This window comes from Lactuca saligna, chromosome 8 (genome assembly GCF_052625555.1).
Source record: "Lactuca saligna cultivar CGN05327 chromosome 8, ASM5262555v1, whole genome shotgun sequence".
NCBI lineage: Eukaryota > Viridiplantae > Streptophyta > Magnoliopsida > Asterales > Asteraceae > Lactuca > Lactuca saligna.
This window is the reverse complement of record NC_136424.1, coordinates 199381611-199406333: the sequence shown is the minus strand read 5'-3', so window position 1 is coordinate 199406333 and position 24723 is coordinate 199381611.

Below are 24723 nucleotides of genomic sequence, written 5' to 3'. Positions count from 1 at the left end.
ATGGGAACCACTTGTATGTGACTTTTACCGATGACTATAGTAGATATGGGTATATTTACTTAATCAAGCAAAAGTCATAAACGTTTGAAAAGTTGAAAGAGTTCAAAAATGAAGCGAAGAATCAATTGGGCAGGAAAATCAAGATGTTTCGATCCGATCGAGGAGGAGAGTACCTAAGTCTTGAATTCCACGACTATCTCAAAGAATGCGGAATAGTTTCGCAATTGACGCCACCTAGGACACCGTAGTTGAATGGTGTGGCAGAAAGGCGTAATCGAAGCTTGTTAGACATGGTTCGTTCTATGATGAGTCGTGCTTCACTATCTATCTCATTCTGGGGATATGCCTTAGAGACTGCCGCCCATATCCTTAACCGAGCCCCTACGAAGAAGGTTGGCAAAACACCTCACGAGATGTGGATAGGGAAAGCTCCCTCATTAGCACATATCAAGGTTTGGGGTTGCGAGGATTTCGTTAGACGAGATACTCACGACAAGCTCGAACCTTGCAGTGAGCGATGTATTTTCATCGGCTACCAGCAGAAATCCTTTGGATATCTCTTCTATAGACCGAGTGATAATGTTGTCTTCGTTGCGAGGAGAGAGATTTTCCAAGAGCAAGAACTCATAAGCCAAGGAGGCATTGGGAGGCAAATCGACCTTGAAGAGATTCAAGAATCGATTGATGAAGGAACTTCTACCGCTGGCAATCACCCCGAGGAGGAAACTTCGATTAACCTATTGGCTAGTCCTTACCTCTTAGACATTCCAAAAGAGTTAGAGTTCAACCCCAGTTTTATGGTTTTCATATTAATACCGAAGGGGACGCGTATATTAATGATGGTACACTAATAAATCTAGATGAACCTAATAACTTTAAGGAAGCCATGGCAGGCCCGGAGTCTGCAAAATGGAAAGAGACAATGGACAGCAAGATCCAATCCATCTATGACAACCAAGTTTGGAATTGGGTTGATAATGTGCCCGGACGTAAGACCGTTGGGTGCAAATGGATCTTCAAGAAAAAGACCGATGTGGATGGAAATGTACACACATATAAGGCATGATTGGTTGTGAAGGACTTTACTCAAACTCTCGGAGTTGACTATGATGAGACCTTCTCACCAGTTGCGAAGATAAAGTCTATTAGAGTGATGCTAGCTATTGCCGCATTTCATGATTATGAGATTTGGAAAATGCATGTCAAGACCGCTTTCCTTAACGGGAAGTTGGCTGAGGATGTTTACATGGCTCAGCCAGAGGGTTTTGTTGATCCGATGCATCCAAATAGAGTGTGTAAGCTTGAGAAGTCCATTTATGGACTTAAGCAAGCGTCTCGCAGATGGAATCTTTGCTTCGATGAAAAAGTCAAAGAGTTTGGATTTGTACGAAGCGAAGATGAATCATGTGCATATGTCAAAGCCAGTGGGAGTATAGTCAGCTTTCTCGTTTTGTTTGTCGATGACATACTAGTCATAAGAAACGACATCCCGACTCTGTAGGAGGTTAAGTCCTAGCTCGGGAAGTGCTTCGCTATGAAGGACCTCGGGGAGGCTTACTATATTTTAGGAATAAGGATAGTGAGAGAAAGAAGTAAGAGACTAATAGGACTTAGTCAGAACACTTACTTGGATAAAGTACTAAAATGTTTTAGTATGGAAAATTCGAAGAAGGGAGAATTACCGATACAAAGTAATGCCAAGTTCAGTAAGACTCAAAGTCAGAGTACCGAATCCGAGATAGCAGATATCAGCCGAGTACCTTATGCTTCTGCAGTTGGCTCAATCATGTATGCTATGACTTGTACTCGCCCTGATGCAGCCTTTGCTTTGAGCATGGTTAGTAGATATCAAGGGAACCCTGGCAGAGCCCATTGGATTGAGGTCAAGAATATCCTTAAGTACCTTCAGAGGACCAAGGAATGGTTTTTAGTCCTCGGGGGGTGTGATGACTTAAAGGTGCGAGGGTCTAGTGACGCCAGCTTTCAAACTGACAGGATCAACTTTCGTTCGCAGTTTGGCTGGGTGTTTACCCTTAATGGAGGAGTAGTAACTTGGAAAAGTTCCAAGCAGGAAACCGTAGCTGATTCAACGTGCGAATCAGAGTACATTGCAGCAACTGAAGCGTCAAAGGAGGCAATATGGTTGAAAAACTTTATTGGTGATCTTGGAGTTGTGCCTGCCATAAAGGAGCCTATAGAAATTTTCTGTGATAATGAAGGAGCGGTTGCCTTGACCAAGGAACTGAGGGATCATGGTAGATCTCGTCATATCGACAAAAAATATTATTTCATTAGACATCGAGTAGAAGAAGGACACCTCGTGGTGAGGATGATATCATCAGAAGACAACCCAGCAGATCCACTTACGAAGGGAGTGAGTAGGGTTAAGCATTTGCAGCATTGTAGGAGTATTGGACTGAGAGATGATATTATATAAGATTAGATAATTTTAGAAACTTATAATAGATAAATGTAATTTAACATTTGATGAATAAATAAAGCAGTATTATTTATAAGTAAAGCTACTGTCTTATGTTAAATGTTTAACTATTGTTTCACTTTTCATGTTTTAACTTCCAGAATAATTGAGTTTATTTAGAATAATCAAATTATTCAAACAATCCAAAATCGTTCATATGTTGGAAGTAGGTATGAATGAAGATTGTCATGAATTGGTGTGTAGATTGTCTAAATGGTATTAGACATAGCAAAAGTTTGTTGCAACGTTCATGAGTGCTTATGAACTAGTTTTGAGCATTGGAACAAACCCGCGCTTGCTGGAATCACCTTATGGAATTTGACGAAAAAGGCTGATCGCAAGATGATAATATCATATGGTCTTAAAACCTAGATATATGGTTTGTTATTTGTTAATTGGTTGTCCATTGATAATGTGAAACCGCATCAGTAAATCGATGTTATAAAATGCATTGTTGTGTATAATTAATTAATGAATAAGTAAATGCATATAAGTCGATGTTTTTCTGTTACTTTTATCCTAAGAGGGTAAAAGCGATATCTTGGCCGATCGATGATTTGATTTGACTTATGTACCGCGACCGCTCATAACTAAATTGATGTGTTCGATTAAGTTCTATTTCGAATAAATCTGAGATCGAGAAACCAACTGCTGGACAATTGGTTCCATAGAATTGTCCGCACGATATCTAAACAGAGGACTGTACGATCCCTTATCTAAAGGACAGGACTGATAAGATCAGAGTGTGACAGCGTCTTTGAGAGCTACGATTGCTAATCGGTATATATAGTTACTAGACTTATCCAAGTGGGAGACTGTTGGAATAGTGTCTAAGGCTACAACTATATTTGGTAAGTACTTGACCCGATTGAGCATGGTCATTTTGGGTTGCCTTCACCATAGCAACTTGATAGGATTATTTATAATGAGACAAGAAATATTATTTATATATTATGAGAATAACATAAGGAATAATAATATTGTTATTTGATTAATATAAGTCATAAATTAATTAAGAATTAATTTTGTGACTTAAAGAGATTAATTGAATAAAGGGACATAAATTGTCAATTGTATGATAGTTGTATTTTGAGCAGTGATTCCATAGGGATAAGGGGTGGACGAATTTAGGGTTTGGATGAACCTAGAAATCATCCGAGGCTTATCATAAGGAGATTGGATTCCTTAGGGCCTAAGTTATCCAATTAGGGTTTTAAGGATGAAACCCTAGGAGGCTCACTAGTATAAATACACCCATAGGGTTAAGAAAATTGGCACCCTTGGTATTGGAGAAACCCTGGCCGACTTTTCTCACCCTTATCTCTCTCTCTCTCAAATCATCCTCTTGCTAGTTGGTGTCTGTAAGCCATTAGAGGAGTGATATTTGTGACTCTAAGCTCCAAGGACAAGAAGATTGAAGCAAGTAATTCAAGGTAATCTTTCAGATCTGATTTCTTATGTTATTATACTAGATCTATCAATCAAAGTCTTGGATATATTGCATGTTCAATTAGAGAGACCTAGATCCAAACATTAGGGTTTGTATGTGCATATAGGAATGCTCTTGTGGCTAAAACCCATCATCTCCGATAGTAACATGCAAAATTAAGGAGAGTCCAAATATCAGATGGAAAGTTCAGAACTTCCCATCTCACCACCGCCTCAACCTTGGCCAGATCGACTAGGATACCATTCTGGTTGACAAGTGCCCCAGAAATTGCACCTCTCGCAACCAGAACTAACACTTGGAGATCTTCACATATAATCTTTCCCTCTTCAAGGTCTTTAATACCTCCCTCGGACGCTCCTCATGCATTTCATGGGTCTTAGAATAAACCAGGAAATCATCGATTAACACAATCATATATCGATCCAACATGGGTCTGCATACGCGGTTCATGAGGTCGATGAATGTGGGTGGAGCATTGGTGTGCCCGAATAGCATCACCACGAACTCATAATTGTTGGGTTTTGAGCAATCTAACACTTCCTAAGTGTGCATGCAACCCTAATAAACCTTGGATCTATGTTTGTCTAAATACATGCAAAATAATAAATTTTCCAAGGTTTATAACCTATCTAACATGGCATGGGGAGCATTTCAACATAAAAGAGTTAGAAGAGATTACATACCTTTTGGTGAGTTTGGTTCTAAAGAGTTTGAGGGCCAAGCACCAATAGTGTGAATGCCTCAAATGGAATCACAAAACACCACAAACTCTTGGAAAACTTTGAGAGAGTATACATACTTGTATAAAATCGGCCACACACAAGCACACACACACTAGTTCACTAGTTTCCTCTTAAGCTCCATTTCATGCTCCATAAGCATGCTTATATAGTGTGCATGGTTAGGGTGAAACCCTAATAACCCATGTCTTTTTCCTTTCCAACGATCCATGGGTTAAAAGCTCCATGGATCATCCATGGACTTCCACATAAGCATAGCCCATTAACAAATGAGTATTAGCCCACACTATATAAAACAAATAGCCCATAATCTAATTAGTCTTCCTTTTAATCTCTAAATTAATTCATAATTAATTTAAGATTAAAACTAATTAAATAACTTAACTTCATATTAATATATTATAACTCATAATATATTAATAAACATATGTGTATAACTCTCATAAAATTATCTATAATAGTTTGGATGAGATGCAACCCAAATGGACCGTGCCGGTCGGGTCAAGTATATACCAAATAAGTTATGGACTTAGACACCTTATCCAACAGACTCCCACTTGGATAAGTCTAATAACTGTATTTGCCTATAACTTTAGGAACCAACCAGCAATCGTAGCTCTCGAAAACTCCCTCGAACTATGAAGACTATGTTGAACTATGAAGCGCCATTTTAGATAAGTGATCACATAATCCTCTGTTCTCATGATATCAGCCGGACAAACACAGGGAACTATGTCTTGCTTATTGTCTAGTAGTTGTTTCTCGATTTTCTGATTTATTTGACGAAGAACTTCACTGAACACATCGGTTTAGTTCTGACCAGGCCTGGTACATGGGTCAACACAAAATCATCGAGGGGCCCATATATCGCTTCTATTTCTAGAAGGAACAGATAAACTTCGACTGATATGCTTGTTCTACTACTTATTGAATTGTACACAAAGGCACATTTTATAACATCAAGTTACTGATGCGTTTACGTGCAATCAATGCACAGCCAACTCATAGGTAACAACTCATATCTCTAGGTTTGAAGATTTATATGATATTATCGTCTCACGATCACTCGAGATAAATTCAATGAAGTGATACAAGTGAGCGTGGGTTTATACCAATACTCATAACTTATGAGTACTCATGAATGTTGCAGCAACCATTGCCATGTCTAAACACCTTTAAGGCATCTACAAACCTAATTCATGACAATCTTGATTCATACCTACTTCCGACGTATGATCGATTATGGAGATTTGAATAAATTAATTATTCTGGAAGTCAAAACATGCAAAACTGAAACAATAGTAAATAATTGACAATGATAGTAACACTTTACTCATAAATAAATCACAAATTTTATTCATCATCAAATATCGATCACATTTTACAAGTTTCAGGAAAACTATCTAAACTGTAAAACTAATATCGTCCCTCAGCCCGATGCGTCTCGCATGCTGAAAATGCTTAACCCTCGCCAGTCCCTTCGTAAGGGGATCTGAGGGGTTCTCATCCGACGATATCCTCCTTGTCACAAGGAGTCCTTCTTCAATCTTGTGTCTTATGAAGTGATATTTTCTGTCAATGTGTCGAGATCTGCCATGATCTCTTGGCTCCTTGGCTAAGGTAACTGCACTATTATTGTCACAGAAAATCTCTATAGGTTCCTTAATAGCAGGTACAACTCCAAGGTCTCCGATGAAGTTCTTTAGCCATCTCTATAGGTTCCTTAATAGCAGGTACCAGCATCACTATACCCTAATACTCTCAAGTCATCACTGCCACCAAGGGTAAGGATCCAATCCTTAGTCCTCCGCAGGTACTTGAGAATGTTCTTTACCGCTGTCTAATGAGCCTTGCCAGGGTTCCCCTGATACCTGCTGACCATGCTCAAAGCAAATGCCACATCAGGACGGGTACAAGTCATAGCATACATGATCGAGCCAACTGAGGAAGCATACGGTAATTGGCTCATCTCAGCTATCTCTGCCTCTGTACTCGGACTCTAAGTCTTACTCAGTTTGGTATTGCTTTGGATCGGTAAATCTCCTTTCTTGGAATTCTCCATGTTGAACCTTTTCAACACCTTATCCAAGTAGATACTCTAACTAAGTCCAATTAGTCTTCTACTCCTTTCTCTTAATATCCTTATCCCTAGGATATAAGTAGCCTCCCCTAGGTCCTTCATAGCAAAGCACTTCCCAAGCTAGGACTTAACCTCCTGCAAGGTTGGGATGTCATTTCCTATGAGTAGTATGTCATCCACATACAGTACCAAGAAGCTAACTATACTCCCCCTAGCTCTGACATACACGCAAGACTCATCTTCGCTTCTCGAGAAGCCAAACTCTTTTACCTTCTCATCAAAACAAAGATTCCAGCTACGAGATGCTTGTTTTAATCCATAAATGGATTTCTCAAGCTTGCATACTCTATTAGGGTACTCTGCACTGACAAAACCCTCTGGCTGATTCATGTACACATCCTCAGCCAACTTTTCGTTAAGGAAAGCGGTTTTGACATCCATTTTCCATATTTCATAATCATGAAATGCTGCAATGGCTAACATAACCCTAATAGACTTAATCTTTGCTACTGGCGAGAAGGTTTCATCATAATCAATACCTTGAGTTTGAGTAAAACCCTTCGCAACCAGTCGAGCCTTATAAGTATGCACTTTTCCTTCCATGTCTGTCTTCTTCTTGAAGATCCATTTGCACCCGACTATTTTACGGCCTGGTACATGGTCAACCAAGTTCCAAACTTGATTGTCATACATGGACTGTATCTTGTTGTCCATAGCCTCCTTCCATTTAGCAGACTCCAGGCCTGCCATGGCTTCCTTAACACTGCTAGGTCCATCCAAATTTACCAGTGTACTATCACTGATGAACGTATCACCTTCCGTAGTAATATGAAAACCATAATAAAACGAAGGTGTGTTCCTAACCCGTGTAGAACGCCTTGGAGGTACAGACTCGTCAGCTGGATCAACAGGAGTTTCCTCCTCAGGTTGATTGCTAGTGTCTGAGGTTCCTTCACCAATTGATTCTTGAATTTCTTCAAGATCAATCTGCCTCCCACTATCTCCTTGTCTTATAAATTCTTTCTCGCGAAAGATCCCTCTTCGTGCTACAAAGACCACATTCTCACTGGGTCTGTAGAATAGGTAGCCGAAGGATTTCTGTGGGTAGTCGATGAAAATACACCTTTCACTTCGGGGTTCAAGCTTATCATGAGTTTCACGCCTCACGAAAGCTTCACAACCCCAAATTTTGATGTGGTCCAAATTGGGAACCTTACCAGTCCACATCTCATGAGGTGTTTTCGTAACCTTCTTTGTAGGGACTAGATTAAGGATATGGGCGGCAGTCTCTAAGGCATACCCCCAAAAAGAGATTGGTAACGAAACTCAACTCATCATAGAGCGAACCATGTCTAACAAGGTTCGATTACGCCTCTCAGCTATACCATTCAGCTGTGGTGTCCTGGGAGGAGTTAATTGTGAGACAATCCCACACTCCTTAAGATAGTCAAGGAACTCGGTACTAAGATACTCACCACCTCGATCGGATCGAAGCATCTTAATGTTCCTGCCCAATTGATTTTCTACTTCCTGTTTGAATTCCTTAAACCTTTCAAAGGTTTCTTACTTATGTTTGATTAAGTAGACATACCCATATCTACTAAAGTCATCAATAAAAGTCACATAATACCGATTAGCATCCCTTGTGGCGGTTTTGAATGGCCCACATACATCAGTATGTATTAGGTCCAACAAACTCTCACCCCTCTCACAAGTTCCAGTGAAGGGTGATTTTGTCATCTTTCCAAGTAGACAAGATTCACAATTATCATCCGATTTAAGGTCAAATGATTCCAAGACTCCACTCTTTTGGAGTTGGCCTATGCGTTTCTTGTTTACATGTCCAAGACGATAATGTCACAATGGTGCTTTATCTAGGCTAGTAGAAGAATCAACATACAACACGTTATTTCCTAAGTTGTCTACAATCGACACAGTTTCATACACACCATCACAAGGTAATGCATTAAAATAAAATACATTATTGAAGAAAGCATTAATACCACCACATTCATCATCAAACGAAAAGGTAAAACCTTGTTTGTACAAAACATGAAAAGAAATAATATTCCTCGCCATTTCAGATGAGTACACACATTTATTCAAATCTAATTTTAACCCATTATTAAGCAACAAAGTAAAAACTCCAATCTTGGAAACAGGTGAAGCCTTCCTATTCCCCATGATTAAGTTTATCTTCCCGTGCTCCACATCCTCACTTCTTCTTAGGCCCTGCAAATCAGAACATATGTGAATACCACATCCTGTATCAAGCACCCAAGAGTTAGAATATGTTGAGTAATTAGACAATATAGTGTAAATACCTGCATGGGTGGGTTTCACTTTCCCATCCTTTAGATCCTGCAAGTACTTAGGGTAGTTTCGCTTCCAGTGTGCCTTTTCATGGCAATAAAAGCATTCAGCATACTTGGGAATGGCAGAAGGAGTGGCAGAACCGCTCTTGGTCTTTGATGAGGAGCCTTTAAGGGACTTTCCCTTGGTACCCTTCGAAGGGTGCTTCCTCTTCTTCCCTTTGCCTTGCCCAATAGCTAAAACAGGGGTAGATGTTGGAGTAGGATTAGTAGAGGTAACAACTGCCTTACCCTTAAGACCGGATTAGCTTGCTGAGGGTAACTTCCTCCTTGTTCATATGATATGTCATTCGAAAATGATCATAACAAGAAGGCAAGGAGTGCAAAATGATGTCAATTGCCAACTCCTCAGGGATGTTAACATTCAGCTTCAGCAAACGGTCCACATACCTTTCCATCTTTTGCATGTGGCCCGTGACGGATTCACCATCCTTCATGCGGGTAGTTATTATGGAGGAGATTATTTCATACCGCTCCTGACGAGCACTCTGATAGTACCTTTCCATCAGGTCTTGGTGCATCTCAAAAGGGTAGAAATCTTCATATGAATTTTGGAGCTCGGCTGTCATTGTGGCCATCATGATACATGCCACCTTAGTAGCATCTCTCTCATGAGTCCTGAATTCAGCGATCTCCTCAGGAGTAGCAGTAGACTCATCAAGTTCTTTTAACTCCTTATCGAGGACATATTCCTTGTCCTCATAATGAGTAACCATCCTGATGTTCCTAATCCAATCCATGAAGTTGGAACCATCAAAGATGACCCTCCCACAAAGATTCATGAGAGAGAAAGAACCAGTTGGGTTAGTGCCTGAAGCATTAGTGTTGGAAGACATCTGAAAGAAGAGAGTAAGTTTAGATTAGATATATAGGATCCTTAATAAGACACCCAAATGTAATATTAAGGCTAGGATCCAATCACAATATATTACACTTAGAAGAGGGATGCCATAATCTAAGTAATAATATATTTGAAAGGTAGGTGAATGACGATTCACCAATTTCCACCACGAAAACGAAATGATTTATTAGGTTTAATTGGATTCGAAATTCCTAGATTCTTTTGAGATTCATTGAACTTTTCAATGGCATGTTTCAATCTCGATTGTGCCCTTCAAGTTTTGTGACTTGGATGCCGAGGATCACAAAACAAGGTGTGAATAACCATGCTAATTCACTTGGTACCCTTAATATTATCACCTAATCAATGTGCCGGTTAACCACACACGCTCCATTGATCTATGACAAACATTAAGTCACCCTTCGTGATCCTTACTAGTCCTAGTTAGTGTGCCGGTTAACCACACACGCTCCACCAACAACTTGGTAAGGTACAAAGTGTGAATTCCATGGACTAGCACCATGTTCACATTTTTCCTAAAATAACTAAGATTGGGAATTCAAAGAGTTTAATTATTTTATAATATTCATTATACTTTTAATGAGGATTTAAAGTCATTGTTCTACCCGTTCGGCTAACGACCCTCCACCGATCAAGCAAGCGGTGGGTGAGAGTATACACCCATTAAGTCACCATTTTATAGGCAACAACCTTATACCCACCTTATAGACCGGCTTCGTGAATGAGGCCTACTAACGGTAAAACGACTTATTCTTATACATATATATAATAATTAACCATTAATGTTATAAATAGTATAAGGGTTGAATTTTAACTATTAAAACTCTAAGGGTTGGAATTAAAGTTTATTAAAGTGTGTGAAACTTTACAAATTCCAAAACTTGAGGGCAAGTTTTGTAACTTTGCAAAACTCTTCATTTCATAACTTATGAATTAAAGGTTCATAAAAATGAAGACTCTTCATTTTCATGTAACTTATGTGTTTTAAGTGTGTGTTAAATAAGAGTGACCTTTGGAAATCCATAACTTGAGGACAAATTATGGACTCCATTAAAACACATAAGTGATCAAGAATTAATTCTAAACAATTCAACAAATAATTCTTATCATTTTCTAAATTCATAAGAACATGAACATGGTCATCAAAAATTCAAGAATTATATGAACACATAAAATCATGGAATTTTGATATATGCTATTGCAAATGGATTAGAACAACCATTACACCAACTAAAATAAGTTTTATAACACCAAAATAGTTTAGGGTAATGTTTCTAGTCCATTTCCAGCAGCAAAAGTCGAAAAACTGCACTCTTTCGATCCTACTCGTCGAGTGCATTGTAACAACCCGAAATTGTTCGTCGCCAAAACCCGTTCTACCCGGAAAGTCGTCGTTATCAGATTTGTTCCGTTTTCTCTTTGGAGTTAATTATATAAACTTATATGTTTATTTGATTTTAATGAGTGTCTAAATCACTCAGGAACTCTCGTAATTAGCCCGAATATAATTATTTCATAAGTTTTAAAGATGTCCCCGTCGGGTGACGGTGACTTAATCGGGTGCGACCAAAAGCTGCGTTTAACGTCGGTATTGGGTAGAATTCCACTATGTCCAAGTTTTAGGAACTATATAAACGTGTTTAACCTATCATTTGAAGCTTTTTCCTTCTCTCTCTACTCTCTCTCTAACCTCTCTCCTAAATCCAAAGATTAAAGGTCCAAAACTCAATTTTAAGGCCTCAAATCCTTAAGGTACCTTCCTAGCCTTAATCTATAGCATATTTGGCTTCAAAATTCGACATTTAATCATGAAATAGGACAACATATGTGAGTTTACGGCCCAGGAGGCTGCCTAGGCCGTAAACACCATTTTGAAGGGTTTTAAGCCCTTAAACTCCTTCCTAAACTCATTTGGGCTTTAGATATGGCTAAGGGACTTCAAGATATGGACTTAGAACATTTAAAACTTTGATTTTGAGGACTTTGAAGGAGTTTACGGCCAAGGCATAAGCTTGGGCCGTAAACTCATGTAAATGGGGTTTATCATGCCTTTAAACCCTTCCAAATCACTAGTATGGCTTAGTTATGAATTATAGAACCTTGGTTATAGCATTTGGACACTTGAAACATGAAATTTGGGGGACTTATGTGAGTTTATGGCCAAGGCATGTGCTTGGGCCATAAACTCCTCAAAAGTTGGCATAAATTCAATTCTAAGGTGTTAGAAAGCCATCCAACACCACCAAAAGCCTTGGAATAAATCAAAGGACCAACCAAAAATAGTTTGAGGGCCTTAAACACATTAATTGAGAGATTTCTATGAGTTTATGGCCAAGACTTGTTCATAGGCCGTAAACTCCTTGATTCTTGGTGTTAGAATGCAAACTAAACACCCCTAAGGCCCTTAGATGAATTTTAGAAGTAGTTTCATGCAAGTTTTAGACCTTGAAACACCTTGTAGCACCCTATAGAAGAGTTTACGGCCATAAGGGGGTCTCATAGGCTGTAAACTCCATAAACCCCTCAAATATCCCATACAAACTCATGTTAGGCCTTGGAATAATCCTATTAATCACATGTGATTTGTTTTGGAACCATTTAACGCCATTTTCATGAGAAAATAGGAGTTTACGGCCAGGAAGCCATGATAGGCCATAAACTCCCATAAGTGGGTCTATTTGATGTTTTAAAATCATTTCAAGTCCTTAAACCAAGTCTAGAAATTATCCCCTAAGTGTTTGAAGTCCAAATTGCACCATAAACCACCCATCATGAGTTTACGGCCGTAAACTCATGGGGAATGGGTGTTATGGCCGTAAACTCCCTAAAGGGGGTGTTCCTTTGAAGTCCCAACTCATTTCCTAAGTCCCTTGCATCATTCATGACCCTAAACGCCACCCGGGTCCCTCCAAACACTTGTATCGGAGTGTTTTCGCGACATGAAGCAATTGTCCTTATCCAAAAATAAATCTAAGTCCTAATTAGATACAAATGTGTATCTTTACATCATAATTAGGAACCTCATGTGTTTACAAGTTCCGGATCAACTCTTAGCATCCAAACCGTCTCATATCTCGTCCGGTGAGTTCATACCCCTACGGCTTTTTCACTGTTTTCAATGTTTTCAGGGGGGGAATACAAGCAAACTATAACTATTTTCAAATCATAACATTGATATGTTTCAAATTATATCTGAAAAACTTATAAACTCTTTTACTCCTTATGTATTTTGCTGAGCATAAGGAATGACTATTCAATTACAACTAAATGGATTTTAGTTAAGGAAACAATCAAACTAATCAAATTATTATGGGAATCATTTGGGGGTCTTTACTGTTGTTTCTATCATATATTGATATCCATATAAAGTTATTCGATAAACTATGTCTAATTCAGTTTATCTCCGTATCATTTGAATGTATTGTCAGATAATTTCATGTATGTATCTATATTTACTGTACTATGTTTCATAATCTTCTGTATATCGATATCGTATGAGAAACATGTGAATAACTTAGTACTAGTTTGTGAGATAGTCACTACCCTTTATGGATGATCAGTAAATCCTCCCCGGAAGTGTAACCAGAGTCTCCTGGAGGGAGAGCGCGGAATTTGTGAATAGATCTATTCGGGACTGACAATCCCACAACTTAACTGCTAGCTACAGTTAGGCGGGCACGCCTGGGGTGACATATTTCTGGATATCGTTTCGACGTCTAACAAACGTCAAGGAGGTCACGTTGTCGTATTAGTATGGTTACCCGACTCACAACATGTATTAATATTAGCTTATTCATAGTTTGGATTTAGAATCTATATCTCTTTCGGGATCGTGATCCCATGGTTTTGTATTTATATCTCATACGGGATAGTGATCCCATGGTTTTGTAACTATATCTTATACGGGATAGTGATCCCATGGTTTTGTATCTATAACTTGTGCGGGATGTCTTTCCCCATGGTCTTTAACTATATCTTATACGGGATAGTGATCCCATGGTTTCGTATCTATATCTTATACGGGATAGTGATCCCATGGTTTTCCAAATCTGTATCTTATCCGGGATAGTGATCCCATAGTTTTTCAATCTTTATTTCTATATATAAATCAACTTATCTCGTGTCTAGTCCGGGATGATAGTCCCATGATCTTAAATCTGTATTTTCATATGTGTCAAACTATCTTATATCTCTTTCGGGATAGTGATCCCAAGATTTTCATTATATAGTTTTGTGTGTTAAACTATACTTTGTGATATACAACTGATCTTACAATTAGGAAAATATGAGATTTTCCTGGGGTAAAACACAACACGTAATTGAATTGGTAATGAATGATAACTAAACCAACTTCACATAAGAAAATATTGGATTTTCTTGGATAACAAAGCTTTTCGGAAACTAAAGGAAATCGATACATTTTCATAAAACAAAACCGCTTATGAACTCACCAGCTTTATGCTGATTTTCAAACAGCTTGTATTCTCAGGTCCAAGTTAGACAGGTACCCAATGATCTCTTTTGATGAAGACGGAGTGCGTGGAAGACTCGTCTCAACTTTTGTTTATATGATGCATATGTAAATCTTGTAAAACTTTACTTTTGAAACAAATGTAAACTTTCATATATATATATATGTAATGTAATGTTTGTTTACTGTGATTCCTATGTACATTGGATTTGATACTCAACTTGGAGTCAACCCCGGAGACGTTTCCGCCTTTGGTTTTCGGGGTGTGACATGCATGAACTTACTCGTCGAGTAGGTTGAAGTTTGCCTTGGACTCGTCGAGTCCCCCCAATGGACTCGGCGAGTCCACCATGCAGACAGCAACGATTTCGACTTTTTTCACTATTTTGCATCAAGTATCAAACAAGCAAGCCTAGGCTCTGATACCACTGTTGGGTTTTGAGCAATCTAACACTTCCTAAGTGTGCATGCAACCCTAATAAACCTTGGATCTATGTTTGTCTAAATACATGCAAAATAATAAATTTTCCAAGGTTTATAACCTATCTAACATGGCATGGGGAACATTTCAACATAAAAGAGTTAGAAGAGATTACATACCTTTTGGTGAGTTTGGTTCTAAGGAGTTTGAGGGCCAAGCACCAATATTGTGAATGCCTCAAATGGAATCACAAAACACCACAAACTCTTGGAAAACTTTGAGAGAGTATACACACTTGTATAAAATCGGCCACACACAAGCACACACACACTAGTTCACTAGTTTCCTCTTAGGCTCCATTTCATGCTCCATAAGCATGCTTATATAGTGTGCATGGTTAGGGTGAAACCCTAATAACCCATGTCTTTTCCTTTCCAAGGATCCATGGGTTAAAAGCTCCATGGATCATCCATGGACTTCCACATAAGCCTAGCCCATTAACAAATGAGTATTAGCCCACACTATATAAACCAAATAGCCCATAATCTAATTAGTCCCCTGTTAATCTCTAAATTAATTCATAATTAATTTAAGATAAAAACTAATTAAATAACGTAATTTCATATTAATATATTATAACTCATAATATATTAATAAACATATGTGTATAACTCTCATAAAATTATCCATAATAGTTTGGATGAGATGCAACCCAAATGGACCATGCCAGTCGGGTCAAGTATATACCAAATAAGTTATGGACTTAGACACCTTATCCAACAATAATGACCACAACGAGTTCGGAAGGCCACCTTCTACCTATCCTCCTCTATGAATCTCATGTGTTTATAATGCGAATGTAGATCAATCTTGGAAAACCAAGATGCACCATGAAGCTGGTCAAATAAATCATCAGTCCTTGGGATTAGATAATAGTTCTTCATGGTTAGCTTATTCTACTCCAAGTAATCGATATATATCCGATGTGACCCATCTTTTTTCTTCACAAACATGATTGACACTCCCCATGGCGAGGTACTCGGCTGAATAAATCCCTTGTATAATAGTCTTGCAGTTGTGTAGATAACTCTTGCATCTCTGGTGGTGCTAACTAATAAGGTGATTTGACTATCAGAATTGCACTGGGAACCAACTCAATCCGAAACTCCACTTGCCTCTCCGGAGGCACTTCGGTCAAGTCATCTGGGAACACATTGAAATATTCCCGAGTAACTGATACATAATCTGCAGTCGCCATACCCTTCTCCCTACTATCCATAACATAGACATGGCCCTATTTATTGCACATAAAATCGGCCCGCTCTGAACACTCTCTCCCTAAATCACCAACTCTCCCCCACTTAGGGCCCGAATACGTACCAACTGTTGATCGCAATCAACCATTTCCCCGTCAAAGCTCAACAAATCCATCCTCACTGTAACCTTGCTTTAACACAAGGGATTAGGAGCCAAATCGATTGGATACCACTCACTAAACAACTCCAAAATACAACCCTAGTGAACCCTAAATACTCGAACAGGATGATCGTCAGCAATCTCAACCTCTAGTAGAGAACCCTTCTCTGCCAGAGTATCGGCAAACCTCTTGCTGAGGGCAACAAATACAAAGGATCGAATAGCCCCTTAATCAAACAATACCAAAGAAAAGATATCGTTCACAAGGAACAATCCTAAAACATAACACACTGATATAAGTAGAAAATCAACATAAATAAAGAGATAAGGAGGAGATACATACTCGTCACCACATCTGGTATGGCACAATCCTCCTCAACTGTCAGCTGGAAAGCCCTGCTCCTCACAACATTCTTATCCACCTTGCCATGGCAGACATCTGTGATCCTCAAAGTCATCTAAACGGGTGTTAAAACTGGTCTCGTTGCTACTTAACTCGGGAAATTGGTCTTCTAATGGCCTTTCTGATTGCAATGAAAGCAAATCAGACCAGATACGTGGGTGGTGGTGGTGGTGGCAGTGGAATCCCTGTTGAAATGACCCGTCTTGCCATACTTGAAGTAGCAAAAACCAGCCACCATGCATGCCCCATCTTGCGTCTTGTCGCAGTTACCGTAGTGGCCCCGACGCTGCTGGCCCCTCGACCTCGAGTCAAAAACATTTGGCCTTTTGCCCGAACCCTCTGAACTCTAAAACTGATCCAAATTCCTCTTCCCCTCCATCTCCAAGTCAATGTCCCTATCTCTAACTCGTGCTATCATATCCTCTAGTGCCCTACAATTGGATCGGCACACAAACTGTCGGATATCACTCCTAAACATCTCGTGGTACCTCACCTTCCTCATTTCCTCGCCAGCCACAGATTAAGTAACCGTTAATTCCCTCTCATGGAACATAGCAGTGATCTCTACTACAATCTCAGTAGTCTAGCGAAGTTCCTGAAACTCCCTCACCAGCTGTTAGATCTAAATCACAGGTGCGAACTCATCCCAAAATCTCGTCAAAAAATCCTCCCAAGTCATCGAGTCAACCGCCTCACCTCCCATGTCATGCCCACTCTCCTCCCACCAGTCTCAAGCTTTATCCTTCAGAAGACAAGATGCAAGTCGGTCCTTCGCATCCTCAGGACAAAGGCTGGATCGAAAGGTGTTCTCGACGTCTGCCAATCAACGCCTACTCGTAATCGGGTCCTTCTTCCCGAAGAATTCCACGGATCCACATGAATGGAACTTACAGAAAGTCAAAGTGCAAGCTCCAATCATCGCTATCATCTCAGAATGAAAAGCGACCATGCGCTCATCCAAAATCTCCATGATACACTCCTTCATCTTACCAAAGATGATAGGAGTCTATTCTAGAATGTTGCGTGTAATCTCTAGTGAAATGAACTCCCACATCTGATCATCCAAATGTCCGACCCCAGAGCTCGAATCCACGCCAATAGTAGAACCACTACCAAATCCTCTTCGAGTAACCACCATGCTGAAAGTAGACCATACAAACCATCACAATACACACACAAATATATATACTCATCGAGGTATCCCATACTCTAGAAGATTCCTGGTATCATCACAGTTTTCCTTGACTCGAGTATAGACCCTCTTCTTCTATTAGTACGGGCCCATACTGTAACAACCCGAAATTTCCGCTTCATTTTAATGTAACTTTTTCATAAATCAACTCGCGCAACCGATCATCGTTCCGATTTCCGATTTCCGATTTCTTCGTTTAATTAAGTCATTAATTAGTACACATTTAAAATGACTTAATGGGTGTCTTAATACATTTAGAAATCATTTTAACACTCAACTTTAGTGATCGGAATAATTCTAAAATTTACCGTATCGGGTTACGGTAACTCAATCGGGTACGACCAAAAAACCCGTCTAACGCCGGTATCGGGTAGAATTCCACCGTGTCCAAAACCTAAACACTATATAAACGTGTTTAGGACTTCATTTGAAGCCTTTGGTCAAATTATCACTAAACATTACCCACCTCTCTCCTAATCCAAGTTTAAGAGATCAAAACTCAAAATTAAGGCTTCTAATCTCTAAGGTACCTTCCTAGCCTTAATCTCTGACATATTTGGCATCCAAATTCGAGTTCAAATCATGAAATAGGCCAACATTCATGAGTTTACGGCCATGGAACATTCATGGGCCGTAAACTCATATTTCAAGGGTTTTTAAGCCCTAAAACCCTTCCTTTGCATAGTTGGACACTAGATATGACTTAAGGGCTTAAAGGGAGGAACTTATAACATGTAGAACATGGATTTAGAGGGACAAAAGTGAGTTTACGGCCAAGGAACATTCTTGGGCCGTAAACTCATATACAAGGGGTATTTAAGCCAATTAACCCTTCCAAAACCTAGTTGGGACTTAGACATGAACCATGGACTTGCTAATCTAGACTTGGAACACTTTAAACTTGATTTTTGTGTAACAAAGAAGAGTTTACAGCCAAGACACTCTCTTGAGCCGTAAACTCCTCTAAAAGGGTGATTTAAGGCCTTTAAACATGTTCAAATGCTTCCAAACTCAATCTATGGCTTTGTGGTAAAATCTAGATGCATCTAAAAATGGTTTGAAGGATTGAAACACAACAAAAGTATGATTTATGAGAGTTTACAGCCTAGGAACATACCCTTGGCCGTAAACTCATAAAACAATGTTATAGATGCATCAAACACACCCAAATGGTTTGTATAAAATTCTAGAATCACATGTGATTGTTTTAAGCACCAAAAACTATCTTTTTCAAAGGTAAAAGAGAGTTTACAGCCTTAGAACATTCCTCTAGGCCGTAGACTCCAACAAATGTCTTAATTGATGTTCTAAATTCATAACAATGCTTAGAAAATTAGTTTGAATCACATGTGATTGCCCTAAGTAGCTTAAATCAATTATTCTTAGCCATTGTGAGTTTACGGCCGTAAACTCTATGAGTGTGGCTGTAAACTCATGTTTTAAATGTTTTAAATCCATTCCAAGTGTTCCAAGGTGTTTAGATAATCATTTCTAGCAATCCCTAAGTCCATTTGAGCCCTTAAAACACCAAAACCTCACCCACATGAGTTTACGACCGTAAACTCATGTATGTGGGTGTTCCAATGTTGTAAACTACTTAAAATGTTTACTTATGAGGAGTAAACTCAAGTCCCAAGTCCTTAGTGTCATTACAAATCCGAAGACGTCACCCAGGTCACTCCGAACGCTCGTTTTGAGGTGTTTAACCTCATTGGAGTGTAATGTTCCATATGATTAGTGAATGTATCTCTAATTGTATATATATGGACATTATATCATTTTACATAGGGTCATCGCGAGTAATCAAACCCCGAACCGACGTCTAGCATTCGAAACCGACATGTTTCCGAGTCCGGTGAGTTCATACCCCTACCCTTTTTCACTGTTTCCACTGTTTTTCAGGGGGGGAACACAAGCAAAGTACAAGGAAATTCTTGTACTCAAATCATGTTTTCAAATGTGTGTTTCATATCCTTATGCTTTTATAACTGATAACTACAACTGATAACAGATCGAATCTACAGTTCACGTAACATATATTTGTGAAATAAGTCTTTAAACTAGTATGTTTTACATGTATTTCACAAATGGTTTTCCACATTTTATCAGTTAAAAGCATGACATTAAAACATTTGAATATAATACCTGTACACTGTTTTGTCCTCGGTAACACTCCACGCACATACGCGAGTGGAGGACTTTCATATTATTACTAGTAAATTTGTTATTCCGGTACGATTGGAGACACGTCCTCGGAGAACACTCCACCTGGATTACGCGAGTGGAGGACTACACCCATAACCAGAATCTCTGGTATTTAGAGAGTGTGACTTGAGTGTATAGATCTATACGGGGCTGACTACCCCACACCTGGCTGCTAGCTACAGCCGAACCGAAATGGTTCAAGGGTGACGAAAGTCATAAGTATGTGGACGACTTATTGCCACATGTGGACTACTTATTGCCACAGGTTTCAGTCTATTGTATGGTTATGGAACTCGCAATTAGGATAACAAAAATTTACTTACAGTAATAATGGATTACTTTATACATCGTTTACATCTTTTACATCTTTTACTTACTGTAACCAACATTCAGGAAGGTACGGGACCGTCCTGGGGAAAACATGGAATCTAATCACGATTACATCTTTTACATCTTTCACATCGTTTACATAAGATACATACATGCAGGAAAGCATGGGGCTTTCCTGGGTAACACTTACATAACTAGAAAGAGTCACAGAATGGATAACACTACATCTTTTACAATTTGCAACATACAATAAGGAAAGTATGGGACTTTCCTGGTAACACATGATAAGTAAACAGAACAGTTTAATCAGTCAGATAACCAACTATACATTTCCACATGAGTAAACATGTTTTCAGTGTACAAACTTACTATACTTTACATTTGTGAAACAATAACCAACTTTTAAGAAAATACGGGATTTTCTTGGTGTACATAACATTTCAGAAACAGAAAGGAAACCGATACATTTCCGTAAAACAAAACCGCTTATGAACTCACCAGCTTTATGCTGATTTTCAAACCGCTTGTGTTCTCAGGTCAGCGTTAGAACAGGTACCCGAAGATCATTTTGCATGAAGACGGTGTACATGAAGACCCGTTACATTTTGTCTATATATACTATGTATCACAACTGTACAAACTTTACTTTTGAAACAACTGTAAAACTGTTATTATGTAATGTAATGCTTGTTTTACTTTACTTACTATGTACATTGGATTTGATACTCAACACGGTAGTCAACCCCGGAAATGTATTCCGCCTTCGGTTTTCGGGGTGTGACACATACTACCATCCACATCTATCTGTACTTTCCTTAAAGATCCTTGCGGGTCCTCCAAGTCACTTCCTTATTAAACCAACAATTCTTAATATGAAAAGGCTCTCAACACTGAATCACTTCCTAGGTTGTCCTAGGGAAACCACCATACTACTCTCCGATATCAACTGTAATGGAACCCCCCCTAACACCCTCTAATTAACTTACGAATATGTTTGAATATCACCGACACCATATAATTCATCAAATGAAAGGTCTTAGATTACAATATTTGGACTCAGACAATAGGTGTGCAATAGAGTTAAAACCTAACCTTCTAAAATTATCTAGTCTCAATAATATATAACTTAGCATATTCACTTACTAGTTAGCTATATTTAATGGGAACTCCTAAAAGCTCAAACCAAGCAACATTCGAGCATTGAGTAATCAGAAACAAGCATAACCTAATCAAATCATCCTATTACTGACAGATCAGTATTAGGTATGCAAGTCTAAATGCTCAAACATTAGGCATATAAGGGCATGTCTCCTAGAATTCTATCATGCAATCCTAAGCAGATCCTTAGCCTTAATCTAGCATGTGATTCACAGATTCACAATTCAAAGCATAACATAAAATATGTAAGGGTATTTTGGGAAAACTTGTTTGAGCTTGGTCGACTGCATGCACCACACCTCTTTCTTTTATTAGAAACATCTATTTAGAAAACATTCATTTTTATGAAAATCTACCAAATATTCAGTTTGAGTTCAAAAACACCTGAGAGTGTGCCTGAATCCCTCAAACCAAGGCTATGATACCAAATTGTAATGTCCTAAAATTTAATACCAAAAATTTTATTTTAATAATAATAAAACCATAATCCGAAACATTTTCATAAAACCATAATGAAATCAGAGTATGTCAATAATCATCCAAATACATAGAGTTAAATAAAATGCAGAACAATATGGTGTGTGTGATGCGATCATCTTGAGCTCTTCCCCTTCGATCCGAATGTACCTAAAACATAAACTAAAAAACATAAGCATGAAGCTTAGTGAGTTCCCCAAATACCTCATACCATACATATCAACATATAATGGGCCATGCCCAACAACCATCGTGCCCCATCTAACATCGAGCCCCGCTCAAAACAGATCTATAGTAACATGAGATGGGACCCACCCATCACATTCATAAGGCGCCACCCGACATTCATCCAAATACATAAACACATGCAAGAATCTTTAAGATAAATAACATATAATACACCCATCAGGCCTCACCTGGAATCATACCCCGCCCGGTATCTATATATTACATACTACACATGCAAAAGTCACACAAACAACTAGCATCCTAATCAGAGTAAATCATGGGCCAACGTTGGTTCCTTTGACCCGTCAATCACAATAAGGAGACTCACCTCAAACTACTGAAAATAAGATAAATTTCTGTATTTATAATCCGAAAAATCCCCTCTCTAATCAATCATATAAAACCCAAATTCATATGTAGGTTGTAAAACATAAATTGGAATCTAATTCATTTGTCTAACTCTCAAGGTAAAAGACAATTTTACCCCTTCCTTACTTGGCCTAATTATAGAAGCCCCACCTGATGGCTCCAAAAGCACAAAATGGCCCAAATTCTGTAATGAGGCCCAAAATCCTATATGGGACCAAGTCTAGGAAGGCCTAAAGCATGACAATGGCTCAAATTAAGAAAGGCTCATGGCCCAACAAGCCCCAAAACCTCAATAATCCAAATATAGCCTAAATCACAAAACCCCAAGACCATGCCTGGTGCATTACGCGTACTAGGTTACATGCATGATCACAGACACCAACATGTATGTGCAACATACACACTCATTAAGTAATTTTTCCTTAAGTGCTTAATACCTGCATTCCAACATCCAAATTACAGATCCAAGTCTATAGGAAAACGCCATGAACTTGGTGCCTTTGCATGGCTCAAAAGAACCCAAACCCTACTTTTAGCATTGTACTTTCACCAAATGGACCTAAAAATGTGCCTGGTTGATCCATGACCATCAAGATTCTAACTTTATGGACTAGGCACATCAAAAACGTCAAAAGAAGCAATTCCTAACATTTGGAGTGGAAGAAACCCACTAGATCGCATCATATGACCAAAAAGGGACCAAAAATTCATAAAGGCTAGATCTAAGCATACAAGAAGCAAGTTCCAAGCTTTATACATCAATGATGCTGGAAATGGTGTGCGAAGTCTCAATCTACAAGTTCTCCTTTGATCAAGGCTCCTTCTTCCAAGCTCTTCTTCCTCAAATTTCACTAATACATATTAAAAACACACACAAGAGGGTCAAACCTCCTCAAGAAAGGCTAGGGTTTCGAGATATCACTTAAAGGGCTATGGAGGATAAGAAATGAGAGGATCATGGGAAATAATGTTGTTTAAATAGCGTCAAACCTCCTTTGATGCGTATGCCCTGTATTCAAGAAGTACACCACGTGTACTCCCAGGTTTTTGAAAATGGCAAAACTACCCCCTAGAGACCAAATCTACAAAATATTTACATACCAAGGGTCAAGAATGAAAATTACCTTGAATTGGGTTTTACATAAATCATCAACCACAACTAAATATATTTGAAACAATCAACTATGGTTGCATTATAACTTCTCCACACATCCAAATGAACTACATTTTATAACTCGGTTATTCTATGTTTATCGAGTGGGAAGGATTCCGTAGTTTGTTTGGGCTTGTACAAAGTTCATCGGGTTTGTGTTTAGAATAAGGGTCATGAGTAATGTTAAATTGAGACTTTTAGAACATAAATAATTTGATTAACCGAATGACCTATGTTGTTGTTTTGGTAAAAAATATACTAAGAAAATACCAACAAGTTAGTAAAGGTTGTGTTGTGATCAAAATCTTAACAATATTATAAGGTGAAAGAGATAATGATTGCAAGGAAAGTCCTTAATCTTGACTAAGATCCCTGACACAAAACCCCAGGAGTTAGAAATTCCAGGGCTGCTTTTAAAATCTTATTGATTAATTGAATGTGTATAAGGTATTGTGAGTTTTTCTGCAAATTACAAGTAAAAAAGAGAGTGTTCATGTATGTGCAAACATTAGCTACTAATTTATACATGAGAGCCCTAACATCTATAATCCAAATTCCTAGAATCTCGACTTTATCTTTTGTTCCAAGATTCTTGATGACCAGTTTATTGTTATCACGAATTTTCAGATGACTCAGTTTTTTCTTCATGTTTTTGTTGTAGTACTAATTTGACTGGGTCATTATGGACACATACACGACTTGAATGAAAGAAGTAGATAAATAATATCAAAACATAAGGGTTAGCAATCTCTAGTATTTTGGTCATTAATTTCGACAATATCTTATCTAATATGCTATCCCAACTCATGCATAAGATTTTAGTGAGAATTTATACCTATAACAACTGCCCAATAACATTTGGATTTATAGATAAAGTCAGATTTTAAAATTCTAAAATTCCAATAATACGACCAGTA